Source organism: Heloderma suspectum, chromosome 2 (assembly GCF_057233095.1).
Source record: "Heloderma suspectum isolate Gila_16-S chromosome 2, 16-S_ref, whole genome shotgun sequence".
NCBI lineage: Eukaryota > Metazoa > Chordata > Lepidosauria > Squamata > Helodermatidae > Heloderma > Heloderma suspectum.
Window position 1 is genome coordinate 338,882,019 of NC_139459.1, and position 19,554 is coordinate 338,901,572.

The 19,554-nt window shown below is 49.2% G+C and overlaps 1 pseudogene; it reads right to left on the reverse strand.

Annotated features, from left to right (window-relative positions):
- Positions 1-4,272: 4,272 nt before the first annotated feature.
- LOC146355126 (uncharacterized) lies at positions 4,273-13,317 on the reverse strand (annotated as a pseudogene).
- Between the last annotated feature and the right edge of the window lie 6,237 nt (positions 13,318-19,554).

Consider the following 19,554-nt stretch of genomic DNA (forward strand, 5'->3'; position numbering starts at 1 on the left):
TCATTATGTGGCCAAAGTACTTCAGTTTTGCCTTTAATATTCTTCCCTCAAGTGAGCAGTCTGCCTTTATTTCCTGGAGTATGGACTGGTTTGATCTTCTTGCAGTCCAAGGCACTCTCAGAATTTTCCTCCAGCACCACAGTTCAAAAGCATCTATCTTCCTTCGCTCAGCCTTCCTTATAGTCCAGCTCTCGCAGCCATAGGTTACTACGGGGAATACCATTGCTTTAACTGTGCAGACCTTTGTTGTCAGTGTGATGTCTCTGCTCGTAACTATTTTATCAAGATTTGTCATTGCTGTCCTCCCAAGAAGTAAATGTCTTCTGATTTCCTGGCTGCAGTCAGCATCTGCAGTAATCTTTGCGCCTAGAAAGACAAAGTCACTGCCTCCACATTTTCTCCCTCTATTTGCCAGTTATTAATCAAGCTGGTTGCCATAATCTTGGTTTTTGGAGGTTTAACTGCAACCTAGCTTTTGCACTTTCTTCTTTCACCTTCGTCATGAGGTTCCTCAGCTCCTCCTCGCTTTCAGCCATCAAAGTGGTATCATCTGCATATTGGAGATTGTTAATGTTTCTCCCAGCGATTTTAACTCCAGCTTTGGCTTCATCAAGCCCAGCACGTCGCATGATGTGTTCTGTGTACGGGTTGAATAGGTAGGGTGAGAGTATACAGCCCTGCCATACTCCTTCCCAATTGTAAACCAGTCCGTTGATCCGTGGTCTGTTCTTACCGTTGCTACTTGGTCGTTATACAGATTCCTCAGGAGGCAGACAAGATGACTTTGTATCCCCATCCCACCAAGAACTTGCCACAATTTGTTATGATCCACACAGCCAAAGGCTTTAGAATAGTCAATAAAACAGAAATGGATGTTTTTCTGAAACTCCCTGGCTTTCTCCATTATCCAGCAGATATTGGCAATTTGGCCTCTAGTTCCTCTGCCTTTTCTAAACCCAGCTTGTACATCTGGCAATTCTTGTTCCATGAATTGCTGGAGTCTACCTTGCAAGATCTTGAGCATTACTTTACCAGCATGTGAAATAAGTGTCACTGTCCTATAGTTTGAACATTCTTTGGTGCTTCCCTTTTTTGGTATGGGGATATAAGTTGATTTTTTTCCAATCTGTTGGCCATTCTTGTGTTTTCCAAATTTGCTGGCATGCATCACCTTGACAGCATCATCTTGCAAGATTTTAAACAGTTCAGCTGGGATACCGTCATCTCCTGCTGCCTTTTTATTAGCAATGCTTCTTAAGGCCCGTTCCACCTCACTCTTCAGGATGTCTGGCTCTAGCTCACTGACCACACCATCAAATCTATCCCCGATATTATTATCCTTCCTATATAGATCTTCCGTTATTCTTGCCACCTTTTCTTGATCTCTTCTGCTTCTGTTAGGTCCTTGCCACCTTTGTTTTTGATCATACCCATTTTTGCCTGGAATTTACCTCCGATGTTTCTAATTTTCTGGAAGAGTTCTCTTGTCCTTCCTGTTCTATTATCTTCTTCAGCTTCCGTGCATTGCTTGTTTAAAAATAATTCCTTCTCTCTTCTGGCTAACCTCTGGAATTTTGCATTGAATTGGGCATCTCTCCCCCCATCACTGTTGCCTTTTGCTTTCCTTCTTTCTTGGGCTGCTTGCAGTGTCTCAGCAGACAGCCATCTTGCCTTCTTGGTTTTCTTTTTCTTTGGGACGTTTTTTGTTGCCGCCTCCTGAACAATGTTGCGGACTTCTCTCCATAGTTCTTCCGGGACCCTATCTACTAAATCTAGTCCCTTAAATCTATTCTTCACCTCCATTGCATATTCATGAGGAATATTAGTAAGCTCATATCTCACTGTTCTGTGGGTCTTCCCTATTCTCTTTAGTCTGACGTGTGCTATATTTCTATTTAAATTATAGTAATAATTTCTAAATTTGTAGCTATACATATAAATTAGCATATGCAAATTTGTTTCCTCATTTTTTGACGATGCATTCCTTTGGGGGGGCAATTCCTAAGTGGCCACCCATAGGCGTGCAAAAATGCTATAAATGAGAAGGGGCATATTTTGGACACCTGGCTCAGAAGGGTGACCATGTGGTTCCTCTGATATGTCCACACAGTATAATTAACAATATAAACGGCAACTCACTTTGCCAATTTGCTACATGCCGAAGCAGTTGCGTGACTCCCCTTTCAGAGAAATTAGCAGGCGCTGCCACTTATTTTTCAACTACAGGGCTGCATGTGGAGATAACCCGAGCTTTAAGGGCCATGTTGTTGTGGGCAACTGTAGAATGACAGCCTTCAGAGAAGGGTTTTGCCAGTTGGCCAGGGAATCTTCTGAGGAGACTGTTAGCTTTCAACTAAACGTAAAGGACTTGACGTAAAAAAAAAGTGGGAACCATGTGATACTGATATTTTTAAAAGACTGCTTTGCTTTATTTCAAGTATTCAAGAGGAACAGGCAATGCCAAGAAGATCTTCTGCAGTGGCCAGTGAGGTTACCAGGTCCAGGAAATTGTTCAAGATGTCCTGTGGGAGTCCAGGTTAGAGCCAAACCAGGGCAGATTGTAACAGTAGCATGCGGCAGTGGTTTTTAAAATGTTTTAGCTTGAAAGAACCCTTTCCATATGGCATTTTCTAACAAACCTAGGTGCATCTTAACGGAACCCCCTATATGCAGTAGAGAATTCTGGGAAATATCCTGGGCCTCACAATTCATACAGCGTACAGGCCTGGCCTCTTGGGCCCCAAGCAGTGGTCCATATGAAGCGATAGTGTTTCATGAAGCACATCTGACCCTCCCTTGTAAATATGTATTTAATAGAAGAACGAGAAAGGTGTTTTCCAAGGGTAATAGAAATGTGGACCTCTTTAAACATTGTGTTAAACTACGTGGAATGTAACTCTTCTACATTTGTGTAAGTGCATATGCCTTAGTGGTCCAGTTTTCATAACAGTCTCCTATTACAGTACACAAGGAGGAGGAATAGTTTAATTCCTGAACATGGCTAATATATAGCTATCTTGAAGTCCCATTAGATCCTCCCTCACTGTAGCACAGGGCAGGACAACCTCCAACCCAGGGGGTTGCCAGATCAAGCCCTGCCCCCTCCCTCCCTGGGCCCTGCCCCCTCTCTAAGCCCCACCCCCTGGTCTGGCAAGAGGGGAACCCCTCCGATCAGAGATAACAAGGGGGAATCAGAAGGGGATGCCCCCGAACTCAACAGGGACTTGCAAGACTGACTCCTGCAAACCCCAGCTCAGCCCCTTCCTACCCCAATCGCATCCAATCGCCCCTGATCACGACACAAGCAAGGCAGGAAGGAGGCACCCAGATCCTGCAGGTGCCAGCCGAGTCCCTTTCTATGCAGCAAGAGGCACAGGCATGGTCTTATCTGGGAAATGAACATTGAACCTCCTACCCCAAAGTGAGCATTATGCCCTTAGACAAGCCTTCCCCAACCTGGTACACTTCAGATTTTTTGGATTTCAATTCCCATCAGCCCCAGCCAGCATGGCCAATGGTCAGGAATCCTGGTAGTTGTAGTCCCAAACATCTGAAGGGGACCAGGTTGATTAAGGCTGCTCTAGACCAACAAGCCTGACTTAAATCAGGCTTATTGGAATATCAACTCTGTACATCCTGCAGAGGCCAAGATGTTCCCCGTGGCAAATTATCTCGATATTAAATTAACCAGAATTCCACTCCCCCTGAATAAAGCAATGAGGTTATTAGAGCAAGGTCTGTGGCTGCTCATTTACGTCAGGATAATAGTAGATTTGGAAGATCGCCAGAGCAAAGACAATGAGCCCTCAGCTCGATCCGACTTGTGCCCTGAAGTTGAGAATCCGATACTGCTTGCCTGGGCCCAGGCATGGGCAAGCTACCCACAGAGTCCAGCAGCGATGCCCACTTTCTGTAGCTGAGCCTGATGAAACTTTCAGTGACAGAGTGTGTTGCTGGTGCTTCCGGAAACATGTGCCTGCATTGCTTGGGACTGGAAAGAAATCGATGGATCCTTCAGCAGGGAGCGATAATATGAATGTAACAAAAACATACATGCAGGTACAAACCCACGTCCGCCCCACCCTAACCTGCCAGCTATTTCCCCCACCCAAACACTAGACAGATTTCCATTCCCACGCTGCATATTAGACAATCTTGTAAAAGCCCAGCCTCAACCCTTTCCCACCAGCTGCACAGCTCCTACCCACCAGCCCTTCTGCCTTCCTGCTCCGGTCTCCTTTCCCATCATCCCATTCATCCTACAGGCTTTGTCTAACACACTTGAGTTGGGTAAGGCCACCAGGGTAGGGAGGAGATGGAGTTCTCTCCCGTGTGGGTTCGCTGGTGTCTCTTGTGATGGGAGCTGCGGCTGAAGCGTTTCCCGCAGCAAGTGTAGGTGCAGGGCTTCTCTCCTATGTGGGTTCGGTTGTGCTGGGTCAGGGTGGACTTGTCGGTGAAGCTCCTGCCACAGTCAGAGCAGGTGTAGGGCTTCTCCCATGTGGATTCTCTCATGTCTGGTAAGGCTGGAGCTGACGTTGAAGCACTTCCCGCAGTGGTTGCACGCACAGAGCTTCTCACCCATGTGGATGCGCACGTGCTTGACCAGATCTGAGTTCTGGCTGAAGCTATGCCAGCGCGCTGTGCATGTGTTGGGGGTCTCAAGAGCAGAGGAAGCAAGTGTCTTAAAGCTCTTAGCACCTTTGTTTTTCCTGGTGGCCTTGGAAACAATGGCAACATTGCCACACTGACTCCATTTGGTCTGCTGCTTTTCTGGAGGGGCCTTTGGGTGTTTTTTCTGGTGGGTGCTGCGACTGAACATTTTCCCATAGTCAATGCATTGACAGGACTTGAATGCCACCTGCCTTCTCTGATGCTGTGCCAGAGCTGATTCATCCGGAAAGCTTTCCCCACAGTCTGCACAAATGTAGGGCTCCTCATCCTTGTGTTTTTGCTGGTGCCTACTAAGACTTAAGCTCCTGCAGAAGCTTTTCCCACAGTCAAGTCACATATAAGTCTTCTCTCTTTTGTGCGTTCTTTGGTGATTAATCAGATCTAAGCAAGAAGATTTTCCCGCATTCAGTGCAGATGTGGGGCTTCTCACCTGTGAAGATTTTCTGGGGGATAGTGTGCTTTTGTGCCTATTTACCCCGCTTCAATCGCATGTGGGTTTACTCCCTCTCTTGCAGAGCTTTGCAATGGCATATCTGTCTTATTCTTGGCTTGGGATTGCAATACCTAACAAAACACCTCTCCCAACCAGACACTGCAGTCAACATCTGGGGCGTCCCTCCGAGTGCCACCCCCAAGGGAGGCTTGGAAGATGGCAACAAGGGAGACGGCCTTCTCAGTGGTGGCCCCCTGCCTGTGGAACGAGCGCCTCTGCACTGAGGCCTGCCTGGCGCCAACGCTGTCATCTTTTCGGTGCCAGACAAAGACTACCCTCTACTCCCAGGCATTTAATGGTATATGATGGGGCATCTATGTCTGCTGTTTTGAACAGGTCTACTAGGAAAATATTGTTTAGTTAAATTGCTTTTAGCTGTTTACATAAACAGTTCTTATTATCTGTTTTTGTAATGCTGGCATATTTTTATAAATTGTTGTAAACCACCTAGAGAGCTTCAGCCATGGGGTGGTGTAGAAATAAATAATAATAATTCCTGAAGGACTATAGGACCCAGTACAGGGGTCTGAGCAACGTTCCTTTTCACTCTTTTGGGGGACATCACCAGTAGCTTCCTTCAGTGTTAAGTTGCTTATAGTCCTTAACCTGAAACTTGGTTGTTACTTTGCTGAACTGAAGACGATGGTGCTCACCGCCTGTGTATTTGGAAGAACCATAGATAATGGACCCAGCTGACCAAACAGCAGCAGGTACAAGCTGTTATTTAGAACTGTGAAAGCAAGAAGCTCCTATGAATCCTTACCAGAAATGCATCTCCATCAGATGCACATTGCGGGGGTTCGAGGGGAGGTCTCTAAAGCCTCCATTTATGGCAGGAATGGGGAACTTTGGGCCACGGGGCTAATTCAGAGGTTCCCCAACTAGCTTGCAGACCCTCCTTGGATTCCTCTAGGGGGCGGTGCAAGGCTTGGCCTCCAAACCCCACTGCCTGGAGGAAGCCTCTGTCAAGGGCTCCTTGGAGGGCTCTCTCAGTCTAATCCAGTAGCCAAGTCCAGACGCAGACAAAGGGATTCTTTTCAAAGCTTTATTCTTCTTTTACAACTTACAACTCTACAAGTAGCAACTAGATCTGAGCAGCAGCATCCCTATGCCCTAAGTTGGAACAGTTGGTCCCCGTTTGAAAAGCAATTACTGGCAGACCCATGAATATAAGGACTAGGGAGAATCCCTCCCCTTTTCCCTTGGATCCTCTGGGCGCAAACGTTCTTTGAGCGCCAACCGGGCACTACGCCTCCTTTCCGCGCTCTCCATTTGGCACCGCTCTCTGCGTCTGCGCCGCGCATCCAACCAGTCTGCTATCGGTGCTGGGTCACTCCCGGGACTGCTTTCTAATCTAGGAATGTGGGTGGGAGGAATCTCTGTCAGCTGCGGGCCCTGAGAAAAAGGGGCGCGCTCCTCTCCCAGGAGCGACTGTTCTTCCTCTGAATCAGAACTACTCTGGGACTCTATGGGCTCAGTGTCCACCCTGACATCATCCCCACTCCCATGAGGCCCCCCCTCCTGCTCCTCCCCTGGGGCCCCGGGCTTGTGGGGGTACAGCTGGTGGAAGCGCCGCAGCAGCAACGGAGCATGCACATTTTCTGCGGGTTCCCAGGATCGCTCATCTGGCCCGTACCCCTTCCAGTCAACCAGATATTGCAAGCGGCCACGAGAAAGGCGGGAGTCCAGAATCTCCGCGATCTCAAACTCCTCCTCTCCCTCCACCAGCACTGGTGGTGAGGGGGAGCCGACTGAGCGATGGGGATCGCCAGAAACCAGGGGGGACAGCAAGGACCGGTGAAAAACAGGATGGATCTTCATGGAGGGGGGGAGAGCCAGGCGAAAAGCAACAGGGTTAATCTGGGCCGTAACCTGGAAAGGCCCCATGCGGCGAGGCGCGAGCTTCCGTGCGGGCGAGTGAGAGGGGAGGTATTGGGTGGACAACCAAACCCAGTCCCCCGGTTGCAGAGACGGACCCGGCTGGCGCCGCCGGTCTGCCGAGGCCTTGTAGGCTGTCTTGGCTTGCTCGAGGGAATCCCGTAAGAGGTGGTGTACCGCTCGCAACTCTTCTAAAAAGTCCTGGGCCGCTGGCACCGAAGAGGGAGCTAGGGTGGACGGGAAGGCCTTGGGGTGGTAACCAAAATTGGCAAAAAATGGAGTTTGGCGGGTGGAAGCATGGCAGGCATTGTTATAAGCAAATTCTGCGAGAGGCAGCAAGGAAACCCAGTCATCTTGCTGGTAATTGACATAACAGCGCAGATATTGTTCCAGAGTAGCATTGGTGCGCTTGGTCTGACCGTCTGTCTGTGGATGGTGGGCGGAGGAAAGACCGAGCGTCACATGGAGCAACGCCAGTAGCTCCCTCCAGAAATGGGCAGTGAATTGGGCCCCCCTATCGGAAATGAGGCCCTCGGGCCATCCGTGGACGCGGAAAACATGCGTCACGAACAGCTCCACCGTCTCCCTGGCTGTGGGCAACCCCGAGCAGGGGATGAAATGGGCCATCTTAGAAAACAAATCCACCACCACCAGAATAGTGGTCTTACCGTGTGAGCGAGGCAAGTCAGTGATGAAGTCAAGGGAGAGCAGCTTCCAAGGTCCTGAGGGGGTAGGCAGGGGGTGAAGCAAGCCTGTGGGCTTGCCTGAGGGGGCCTTCGCTCGCTGGCAGGTTGGGCAGGAGGCAACATAGGACTTGACATCCTGACACACACGAGGCCACCAAAAATCCCTAGTCACTCCATGCAGGGTCTTGGCGACGCCAAAATGCCCCGCTGTGGGGGAGTCGTGGCACTGATGGAGGACCCTCTCGTGGAGGGGTCTGGAAGGCACATAGACCCGGCCGGAATGGTAAAGCAGGCCACCTCGCAAAGAAAAGGGGGTAGAGTGGGGGGGGGCAGGGGCTAGCCCCAATTCCTGCACCTTTGTGCGAACAAAATCATCCTGAGCCTGTGCAGAGTGAAGGAGCTCTTCCCAAGAGTGAGGCACCGCAGCTGCCGCCAGGCCTTGGGGGGGAAGCCGGTCGGTCTCCTTCTTGTCAAACGCATGCCGAAAAGCTGCATACTTCTCTGGGAGGATGACGGTAGCTGAAGGACTGCCAGAAGCAGAGAAGGAGGGGGGGAAAGGGTGAAAGCCTGGGCAGGGACTGGCGCCTCCTCCATGAGGCAATGCTCCCGGCAGTAGGGAGATGCAAACTCCATTTGCTGAAACCCCCAAGAAATCTGAGGGTTGTGCTTAGAGAGCCAGGAAAAACCCAGCTCAATTGGGTATAAGGGAACCTTGGCTAAGTGAAATTGAATCTGCTCAACGTGTGACTGGGCGTGTAGAGTGATTGGAACTGTAATACGGGTCACCTCGCCCGAAGAGAGGGGACGCCCATCAATGGTCTGCACTGCGAAGGGGGCAGGAAGGGGCAGGGTAGGAATCCCATGTAAGAGGGCGAAGGTCTCATCCATGAAACTGGTCGTAGCCCCCAAGTCCACTAAAGCTAGTGCCTCCACCCCACCCCGCTGTGGGGAGAGGAGGTGAACATGCAACCGCAGATGGGAGGGTGGGGGGGGTTGGGGAAGGCACCCAGCCGGTGGGGAGCTGACCCCCACACTGGAGGCCCCCAACAAGCTTTGGGGGCAGTCTAGTCAAGCCTGGGGACGAGGAGGAGGAGGAGGAGGAGGCAGCAGAGCCGTGGATTTAACTGGGCATGTCTTGGCAAAATGTCCCAGACTTCCACATCGAAAACATCGGCGCTCAACTCGCCGGCGCTGAAGCTCCTCTGGCGGCAGTGAGGCTCAGGTAGCCCCTAGCTGCATCGGGGTCTCCTCCAACCCCAGCACCGGAGCGGGGGGTGGGGAAGGAGGCAGGAAACGTGGGGGAATGGGAGGAGGGAAATCCTGGTTCCCGGCACCCCGCCGGGTCTGGTGGCGCCCCTCCAGTCGACTATCTATCTGAAGGCAGGTCTGGATGAGCTCCTCCAAAGTAGGCGGGCAGGGTGTGCGCGCCAACTCATCTAAGATCTCGTTGTTCAAACCATCCAAAAACTGAGCCACTAGCGCGGCATCATTCCATTGTAAATCCTGCATCAGCAAGCAAAAGGTTGTCGCGTAGCTGGAAACTGAGTCCTTGCCCTGCCGGAGGCGGCGAATCTCCCGAGAAGCCATCTGCATGCGCAGGGGGTCACCGAAAAAATGTGCCATGGCTGTCATGAAACCTTGATAGTCCCCGAGCAGGGGGTCATTAGCGAGAAGAAGTCCCGAAGCCCATTTGGCGGCCATGCCCGACAGTAGGTTAATAACAAAACCCACACGAACCTGTTCCGTCTGGAAATCCTCAGGTCTAAGACGCATGTACAGCTCTGACTGGGCCCTGAAAATCTGAAAAAGTCCTTTCTCACCAGAAAACTTCTCTGGCAACGCCACCAGGCACTTGTGGCATGGGGGAATCGGAGGTGGGGGGGGTTTGAAACGTTGCCTGTAGATTCTGCACGGCAGCCGTCAGTTGAGCCATCTGATCACGGAGCATCTGGTTTTCTTGCGCCAGAGCTTGCACCGTTGGGTTCCCAGCACCCTCCATAAGGCAGTAGGAGAAAAGAGGGAGAGAGGAGAGAAAAAAAAAAAGAGGAACGGGGACCAAGCTGTCAAGGGCTCCTTGGAGGGCTCTCTCAGTCTAATCCAGTAGCCAAGTCCAGACGCAGACAAAGGGATTCTTTTCAAAGCTTTATTCTTCTTTTACAACTTACAACTCTACAGGTAGCAACTAGATCTGAGCAGCAGCATCCCTATGCCCTAAGTTGGAACAGTTGGTCCCCGTTTGAAAAGCAATTACTGGCAGACCCATGAATATAAGGACTAGGGAGAATCCCTCCCCTTTTCCCTTGGATCCTCTGGGCGCAACCGTTCTTTGAGCACCAACCGGGCGCTACGCCTCCTTTCCGCGCTCTCCATTTGGCGCCGCTCTCTGCGTCTGCGCCGCGCATCCAACCAGTCTGCTATTGGTGCTGGGTCACTCCTGGGACTGCTTTCTAATCTAGGAATGTGGGTGGGAGGAATCTCTGTCAGCTGCGAGCCCTGGGAAAAAGGGGCACGCTCCTCTCCCAGGAGCAACTGCTCTTCCTCCGAATCAGAACTACTCTGGGATTCTATGGGCTCAGTGTCCACCCTGACAGCCTCCTGGCTATCTCTGATTTGTGGTGTGTAGGGGGAGAGATGCTCCCTGGTGATGGGGGGGGGCGGTTTTCCTGCGCAGGGCAGATTCCCTTGCATGCAAACTAAGTGTAGCAGAGTGCCCACTGTTGGGGATGTGGTCCACTACGTCTGTCCCTGCACTGCCCACCCCCCTGGGGATGACACGCAGCCTGCAAAGCTGCAGAGACTCAGTTGGCTTCCGTAGGTGGAAGTGGGGTAAGGGGCACCATCTTGTCCTTCGCCTCAGGCAGCAAAATGTCAGCTTCTCCTCGTCCCACACCAACCTGCTTTATGTGACATCTTGCCTAATGAAGAGATCTGGAGAACTCGAAAGCTTGCACATTCTTTCTGATCTTTGAGTAAGCCTAACAAAGGTATTGCACTATATGGGGTCCCCCCGCTTATGGCCAACACTGCTGCCTTTGTTTTAGTAATTCCTGGATAGGTATTTAGGAAGGCTGCTAAATACTTTCTTTTATTCCTTCTGCTGCACCTTCCCTGTCTCCTTCAAACCTCCACTACCTCAGTCACTGCTTCTTTCGCAGGTCTCCGGCCAACCACTGCGGATGGGGGAAATCGATTCCCAGGACCACCACAGAGCAAGGAGCAAACAGCTGCACTAGAAGAGAAATACTCCATGAAGAAAGTTCACGTAGCTCCCTGCCTGACCCCAGATCCCTTGCAGCTTTTCTGTGCAGTTTGTGGCACTTTTTATAAACTGACAGTTGCAGATAACGGGATCCCCTCCTGCACCTCACCCCCACCTCTGCTGAGCACAGCGGGTTGCTGGACGCAGAGTCTCTCCGGCATGGCTTTATCTGGAAATGGAGAGAGCATACCGGGGCAACTTCTTGACCCAGGAAGTTCAGCTCCTGATCGTCATCCCTTCCTCTTCCCTTCCCATCAGGAATAACTACAGCCCTCTGGTGGTCAGATCACCAGACCCCTCCGCGTCCCACTTACTAGAGATTGTCTAATCCACCCTTACCCTACCTGGTGCCCTCCAGATGTGTCGGACTACAACTCCCATGGCCCCCAGCCAGGGAGATATAGTCCAACACACCTGGAGGGCACGAGCTGGGGAAGATCGGCCTAATGTAATCTCTCCTGTAGCAGCGAGGATCATAGAATCATAGAATAGTAAGGTTGGAAGGGGCCTACAAGGCCATCGAGTCCCACCCCCTGCTCAGTGCAGGAATCCAAGTCAGAGCATCCCTGACAGATGGCTGTCCAGCCTCCTCTTGAATGCCTCCAGTATGGGAGAGCCCACCACCTCCCTAGGTCATTGGTTCCATTGTCGTATTGCTCTAACAGTCAGGAAGTTTTTCTTGATGTTCAGCCGGAATCTGGCTTCCTGTCACTTGAGCCCATTATTCCGTGTCCTGCACTCTGGGATGATCAAAAGAGATCCTGGCCTTCCTCTCTGTGACAACCTTTCAAATACTTGAAGAGCGCTATCATATCTCCCCTCAGTCTTCTCTTCTCCAGGCTAAACATGCCCAATTCTTTCAGTCCCTCTTCATAGGGCTTTGTTTCCAGTCCCCTGATCATCTTTGTTGCCCTCCTCTGAACCCTCTCCAGTTTGTCTGCATCCTTCTTCAAGTGTGGTGCCCAGAACTGGACACAGTACTCCAGGTGAGGCCTAACCAGTGCTGAGTAGAGGGGAACTAGTACTTCCCGGGATTTGGAAGCTATGCTTCTATTAATGCAGCCCAAAATAGCATATGCCTTTTTTGCAGCCATATCACATTGTTGGCTCATATTCAGCTTGTGATCGACAACAATTCCAAGATCCTTCTCGCTTGTAGTGTTGTTGAGCCACGTATCCCCCATCTTGTAACTGTGCATTTGGTTTCTTTTTCCTAGGTGCAGAACTTGGCATTTATCCCTATTAAATGTCATTCTGTTGTTTTCTGCCCAGCACTCGAGTCTATCCAGATCACTTTGAATTTTGTTTCTGTCTTCCAAAGTAGTCGCTATCCCGCCCAATTTTGTGTCATCTGCAAATTTGATCAGCATTCCCTGCACCTCCTCCTCCAAGTCATTAATAACAATGTTGAAGAGCACTGGGCCCAGGGCTGAGCCCTGCGGTACCCCACTCGTTACCTCTCCCCAGCTTGAGAAGGTCCCATTGATAAGCAGTCTTTGAGTCCGATTCTGTAGCCAACTGTGGATCCACCGGATCGTTGTTTCATCTAGCCCACTTTGAGCTAGTTTGCTCATCAGGATATCATGGGGCACTTTGTCAAAAGCTTTGCTGAAGTCGAGGTATATGATGTCTACAGCATTCCCACGGTCCACAAGGGAGGTTACTTGATCAAAAAATGAGATCAGATTCATCTGGCAGGACTTGTTTTTGACAAATCCATGTTGGCTTCGAGTAATCACTGCATTGTTTTCAAGGTGCTTCCAGATGGATTCCTTTATCATCTGCTCCAGAATTTTCCCAGGGATTGATGTCAGACTGACTCGTCTGTAGTTCCCAGGTTCCTCCTTTTTATCCTTTTTGAAGATAGGGACAACATTAGCCCTCCAGTCATCTGGCACTTCCCCCGTCCTCCATGATTTCTCAAAGAGAATAGACAGCAGTTCTGAGAGTTCTTCTGCCAGTTCCTTTATTACTCTAGGATGCAGTTCATCTGGCCCTGGAGATTTGAACTTCATTCAAAGTAATTAGGTGTTCCTTGACCATATGCCTGTTGATCTCAAGCTGCAATCCTGCCCCCTCAGCCTGTACTTCGCCTTTGCCAGGGGGGTCATAGACCCTCTTTTGGGAGAAGACTGAGCCAAAGTAGGAATTGAGCACCTCTGCCTTTTCTTTGTCATCTGTTATCATTTTGCCATCCTTATTTAATAGCTGAACAACCATTTCTTTCCTCTGCCTTTTACTATGCACATAGCTGAAGAAAGCCTTTTCATTGTTTTTAGCATCCCTCGCTAACCTCGGCTCGTTCTCAGCGTTAGTCTTCCTGACACCATCCCTGCAATTCTGTGCTACCTGCCTGTACTCTTCCTTTGTTACTTGACCTTCTTTCCACTTCCTATATGTGTCCTTTCTTGTTTTCAGGTCATCCCTAAGCTTTTTGTGAAGCCACATTGGCTTCTTCTGTTGTCTTCCACCTTTTCTTCTTGTTGGAATTGTTTGTAATTGTGCCTTGGGAATTTCCTTTTTTAAAAGCTCCCACCCATCTTGGACTCCTTTTCTCGTTAGCGTTGCTTGCCATGAGACCTTACTGATCATTCTGAGATTATTCAAATCAGCTTTCCTAAAATCCAGGGTATGCGTTTGACTACACTCGGCTTTTGCTTCCCTTAGAACCAAGAAGTCAAGTACAACATGGTTGCTTTCCCCCAGAGTTCCTGTAACTGCTACTTTATCCACTAAGTCATCTCTGTTGGTTAGGATCAAGTCAAGGATAGCCGATCCTCTAGTTCCTTCCTCTACTTTCTGTAGGAGGAAGTTATCCGCCACACAAGTCAGGAATTTCCTGGAGGGGCCATGTTTTGCAGAATTTGTCTCCCAACAAATATCGGGGAAATTGAAGTCCCCTATTACTACTGCATCATGCTTCCTTAAAACATTGGCTATTTGCTTTTCAAAAGTTTCATCCTCGTCTTCTCCTTGATTGGGTGGCCGGTAGTAGACTCCGACCACCAGGTTCCTTTTATTCTTTGCTCCATTTATTTTGATAAAGATGCTCTCAATGGGCTACCAAGCTCATCCTCCTGTATTTCTGTGCAGAGATATGTATTTTTCACATACAGTGCAACCCCACCTCCCTTTCTGTTCCTCCTGTTCTTTTTGAACAAGTTATATCCTTCAATCGCTGTATTCCAGTCATGAGAGTCATCCCACCAAGTCTCAGTTACACCTATCAAGTCATAATTTCCCTCCTGCATTAAGAGTTCAAGTTCGTTCTGTTTGTTTCCCTAGTGTTGGACTAGGAGCTGGGAGATCCAGGTTCTAGTCCCCACTCAGCCATGGAAGCTCACTGGGTGACTTTGGGCCAGTCACAGACTCTCAGCCCAACCCACCTCACAGGGTTGTTGTTGTGAGGATAAAATGGAGAGGAGGAGGATAATGTAAGCCGCCTTGGGTTCTTTGCAAGAGGAAAAAAGGCGGGGTATAAATGCAATAAATAAAATAAATAATAAATAATACTCTGGGCATTAGTATATAGACATTGAAGACCATGTGCTTCATAGTCTGGCTTTCTTCCTACATGTGTCTGAAGACTATTATTGGGCGCTATCAGAGCTGTTCTCTCCATCGCAGTGCATGCGCCTACGTCCATTGTTACCCCCAACATTACATCTCCCTTCTCCGTACGATTCAGTTTAAAGCCCTCCTGATGAAGTTCTTCATGCTGTGGCCAAACACATTCTTCCCATCCTTTGTGAGGTGCAACCCATCCCTTGCCAACAGCCCATCTTCGAGGAAGTATAGCCCGTGGTCCCAGAATCCAAATCTCTCTCGTCAGCACCACCTTCGTAGCCAGTCATTCACCTGGAGTATTTTTCGTTCCCTTTCTAACCCTCTTCTAACTACTGGAAGGATGGATGAGAAAACTATCTGGGCCCCAACGTTCTTGAGTTTCCTTCCCAAAGCTTCAAAGTCTGACGTGATTTCTTCGTAGCTCCGCTTGGCGGTATAATTTGTTCCCACGAGGATGAGAAGGAAGGGATACCTGTCAGTGGGCTTTATGAGTGCAGGCAACCTTTCAGTCATGTCTCTAATCCATCCTCCCGGGAGACAACATACCTGGCGAGTTCACGGGTCTTCGCGACATACTTGGGTCTCGATCCCACGCAGCAAGGAGTCTCCCACTGCTACCACTCTTCTCTTCTTGTTGTAGGCCTGGGTTTCATCGCCTCAAAAAGCTTTCGACAGAATTTGGTGCTTAAGTTCAGCCCGGTCTCCGCCCTCTTAGATGTTTTCAGTGCCCCTGCTCAATCCTGCAAGATGTGAGGTAGTACGACCGTGCCTCTGAGCATGTGCAGATGTTCTTGGGGTATCCACAAGCAGGGATTTGGGTCAGAAAGGCATACCTTCCAAGCAGGCTTGAGTTTGAACACCATCTCCCCTCCCACCAAAATTAACCAATTAGGACACAATCCTATGCGTGTTTAGACAGAAAAAAGTTCTACAGCTCCCAGCAATTCCCAGCCAGCATGGCTGGCTGAGGCATGCTGGGAGTTGGAGAACTTTTTTTCTGTCTAAACATGCATTGGATTGCACTCTAAATGAACTACCTTCACTTACCCTCACCCCCTCATGCTATGTGCTGAAAACAGTTCTATGTAACTGAACCATTGCCTGGATGCAGATTTTAATGTCACACTCTGTTTTATCTTAATTTTTTTCGCTCTTCTCAATTGTTTTTTATTTTTATTTATTTATTTATTTTATATCCTGCCTTTCTGCCAAAAATGGCCTGTGTTATGATGTATTTATTTTTATTTTGTTTTATCTAAGCAGTACACATTGACTTGATCGCCCATGGGCAATTCATAAATATGTAAAATAAATGACAATTAAAATGTAATAAGGAGAAGAAGTGGGACTGCAACAAAATGTTGTTACATGGAGTGCTGCTGTTCAGGATTCCAGGGACTCCATTCCAGACCAGTGCCCTCTTTTTTGGTGATGCATATCCTCTGTTCTGACAATTCATAAGTAGCTCCCCTACCTCACTGGGCTGTTTCCTTCCTAGGGTTCTTTCCCTAACGATCTTTTGTACTTCTGCAAACCTTGAGGTTTCCCATGCCCCCAGCCCAAGCCTGCTGATACCTCCTGCTTACGTGTGGGTGGCGCTGTTTTGGCTACATAAGGAATGGCACTCACAGCTTGAACAATGGAAGTGGGATGATGACGTTCTCCAAGCTCTAAAGGTGCAACCGATAGCACAATAGTGCTGAATCAACATCCAAACCCTCCCATTGAGAGGCCCTGAGCCAAGTACTGAGGGACCATTGGCCCCACAGTCCTACCGCCGCTGGTCTCACAGAGATCTGGAGGACTGCAGTATGAGGGCTGTTTGTTTCTTGTAGGTTTTCTTCCCCTGTATTCCTCAACGAGGCCTTATATCAGCTGTAGCAGGCTCTGATTCCTTCCCCTCTTGATCAGTGTAGCTGAAGATGATCAAGTAGTTTTTCAGAGAACTGAAAGTGGTTTGAAAGGTTTCTCCCCATGCTGCACACACACATTTGTTTTGTTCCATTATTGCAACCTTCCCCAATCTGGGCTGCACTACAACTCTCATGCTGGCTGGGGATGATGGGAGTTGCAGTCCAACTCATCTGGAGGGCACCAGGTTGGGGAAAGTTGCACTACTGCCTCCGGGGAAACAGGTTTGTGAAACAATACAAACGTCTTCCAATGCAACAACCTTCCAAAGCCAAAAAGTGGGGTGACTCTTCACAGCATAAGCCTCACTGGAAACCAGCCACACCTGACCTTCCCCAAACTGCTTGCATGATGCCTGCCTCCTCCTCTCCTGTTCCCACGAGCACCTGTACAATGGTGAGTGCTGCAAAAGGATTCTGTCACAAGGGCTGGGAGGGGGGGGGGCTCTTAAACATTAAATTGAATGCTATATTAGAATGCCTCTTTCACTCCGTTAAGGCAAGCCATTGGCGTTAAGGCCATAGAAGTGCCTTAAAAGTCAGACCAACTGACCACCAGTTTTCTGTCCCTCACACTGGCCAGGTGCCTCGAGAGCCAGAGACGTCAATATACAACCTCGGAAGTGCTCTTGAATGGGGCACAGGTGCTTGATGTTTGCATGAAGGGGACTCCTTGGGGGCAGGTGGCCATCTGATCTATATGATTTTGCTGAAAGCTTTGGGGTCTGTAGGGATCTCACCCCAGGAGATGTGATAATTGGGGATCAGGAGGAGTCTTCACATACACATCCTTGAATGTGCACATTCTCCCGGTGTCTGTAGTTCAGGGATTAGAGAAAGGATCCCAGGCTTCTCCAGAAGTGACACTGGACTGCAGGATTTAGAGTGGACAGTCCTCTTTTTGGCAGACTGTCTGAGGACTGTCCTCTCTTTGAAGGCATCCTCTGTTTGAAGGGCTGCCCAGTCCAAGACTGAAAGATAAAGACTCATCAGAAGGAAGAGCTGGGTCTGGAAGTTGCTCATCAACAGCATTTGGACAGCAGACTGAACAAAGTACACAGGTCACCTGGTCAGAGTCTTCTACACTATGGTGAGATGTACTGTATTTCTGTTTCATTTATAACAATAATAATTTCTAAATTTGCATCTATGCAAATAAATTAGCATATGCACATTTTATGGAAATTGATGTACTCTTTTATCTTCTTTTTTGGTGATGCGTTTCCTCTTTTTTTGGCGAGTCATCAGTGGCCACCCGAACCAGGTCACAGAGGGAGTGGCTATTGCTGCTTTTATGGTCACAAGAACAGTGCCATGTCAAAACGTCTGTTCTTATTGACAGCTGATTCTCATGCTGCAGCCCCCATGAGGGACTGCACTGAAAGCGATGACGCTGCAGCCCCAGGGTGTATGTATGTGTGGTACAACACCTGAAAGCAGCTCTGCTTTCAGGAAGAGCTTCTCGAGGCCACCACTGCACAATCCCTGACTGGCATTGGTATGGAGCAGCCTTTCCCAACCAGGCACCCTCCAGATGTATTGAACTGGCTGGGGATGGTGGGCAGTGAGTCCTGCCACCACTGAAAGTCATCAGGTTGGGAAAGGGTGGTGTGGAGAAATAAGCCCACATTGGCATGAAGAACCCCCCCCCCCAAGTCTACAATATATAGAACAATACAGATTTGCCGAGTGTCCGGCTGACCTGAATGGAGAACAAACAAAACTAGCTTAACAAGCCACTCTTTCTCAGACTCAGTCTCCCCCCGCCCGCCCATACACCCTTATAGAGGCATAATACTACTGACTTCCCTGACAGGGTTGTAGTAAGGCAGGGATGGGGAATGTGTGGTCCTCTAGATGTTTTTGGACTACAACTCCCATCATTCTTCACCATGGGCTGTGCTGGCTAGGGCTGATGGGAAGGGAAAACTTCCAGGGGTAGCAACACAGAGTGAAAGAGCACTGGGGAGATAAAACTGCCCACAACACGCTCCTCTCTCACCCCTTCTCTCCCCTTGCATGCTGGCTTTGGCGCGTCATTCCTGGCTTGCAATAAGCCAGAGTTCCCACCCCACCCACCTTAATTAAACATCCAGATGCATAGTACAAAAGTGTTTTCCCCTGCTATGCCTCAGCGACTTGCACACCTGCCTGTATAAATATATTTTCTCTCTGCAGCCTTGATAAATAATGCTATTGCTTACATATGCATTGCATAGAGACAAAGTTCAGCCTTTCCTCAACAAGGAAATAAAGCACTGACCTCTTCCTCCAAGGTGCTCTCTGAGAAAAAACTTTCCTCTCTCACACTGCTTTTTCTCCAAGGGGAAGAATCACTCAGGTATCTGCTCAGCATCTACAGAAAAACAAGGTAACCAGGGCACCCTAACCTGTCTGGGTCTTTTACAAAACAGGGCATCCACCAAATGCAGCAAATGTCTGGGGCCATGAGGTGTGCGCTTAGCAACTGGCAAGCTTTGCCGATTGGAAGCCCAGGAGAGTTAGCAAGCAGAAGCTCTTTCAAGGCATGCCCTGGGGGTCTGCCTTGAAAGAGCTCACCTGGGGGATGTGCCTCAAGGGCCCCCCTCAAGAATAACAATTCAGCGCTTTTCTCTGGATGTCAGAGCAACCCGGGGCTTCTTCAGTTTGTCTTTTTATAAATTAGCACTTTGGCGAGAAATGGATAGAACTGGCAAGAAAAACAGCTGCTGAACGAGCTGAGCTTGCCAAATAGTGTTGGCCAGGAAAAGATTCGTTGATGCTTTTTACAGCATTTTTACAGCAAGGAAAAAATTGCATGTTTTTAAAGACATGGAAATGCATCAGACTAGCTGCCAACTTCTTGGGGCGTCTACATCAGGCGAGGGGTGCCTGAACCTTCCAGAAGTTGTCGAACTCCAACTTCTATCAGCACCAGCCAACATGGCCAATGGTAAGGGATGATGGGAGCTATAGTTTCACGACATCTGGAGGGCTACAGGTTCCCCATTTCTGGTGTACATGGATGTATTTTACAAGTAGCACAGCTCAGCTTCTCAACAAGCGAGGTGGTAAAGCCAGGGAGTTCCCAGCCTCATCTTCTCCCAGATA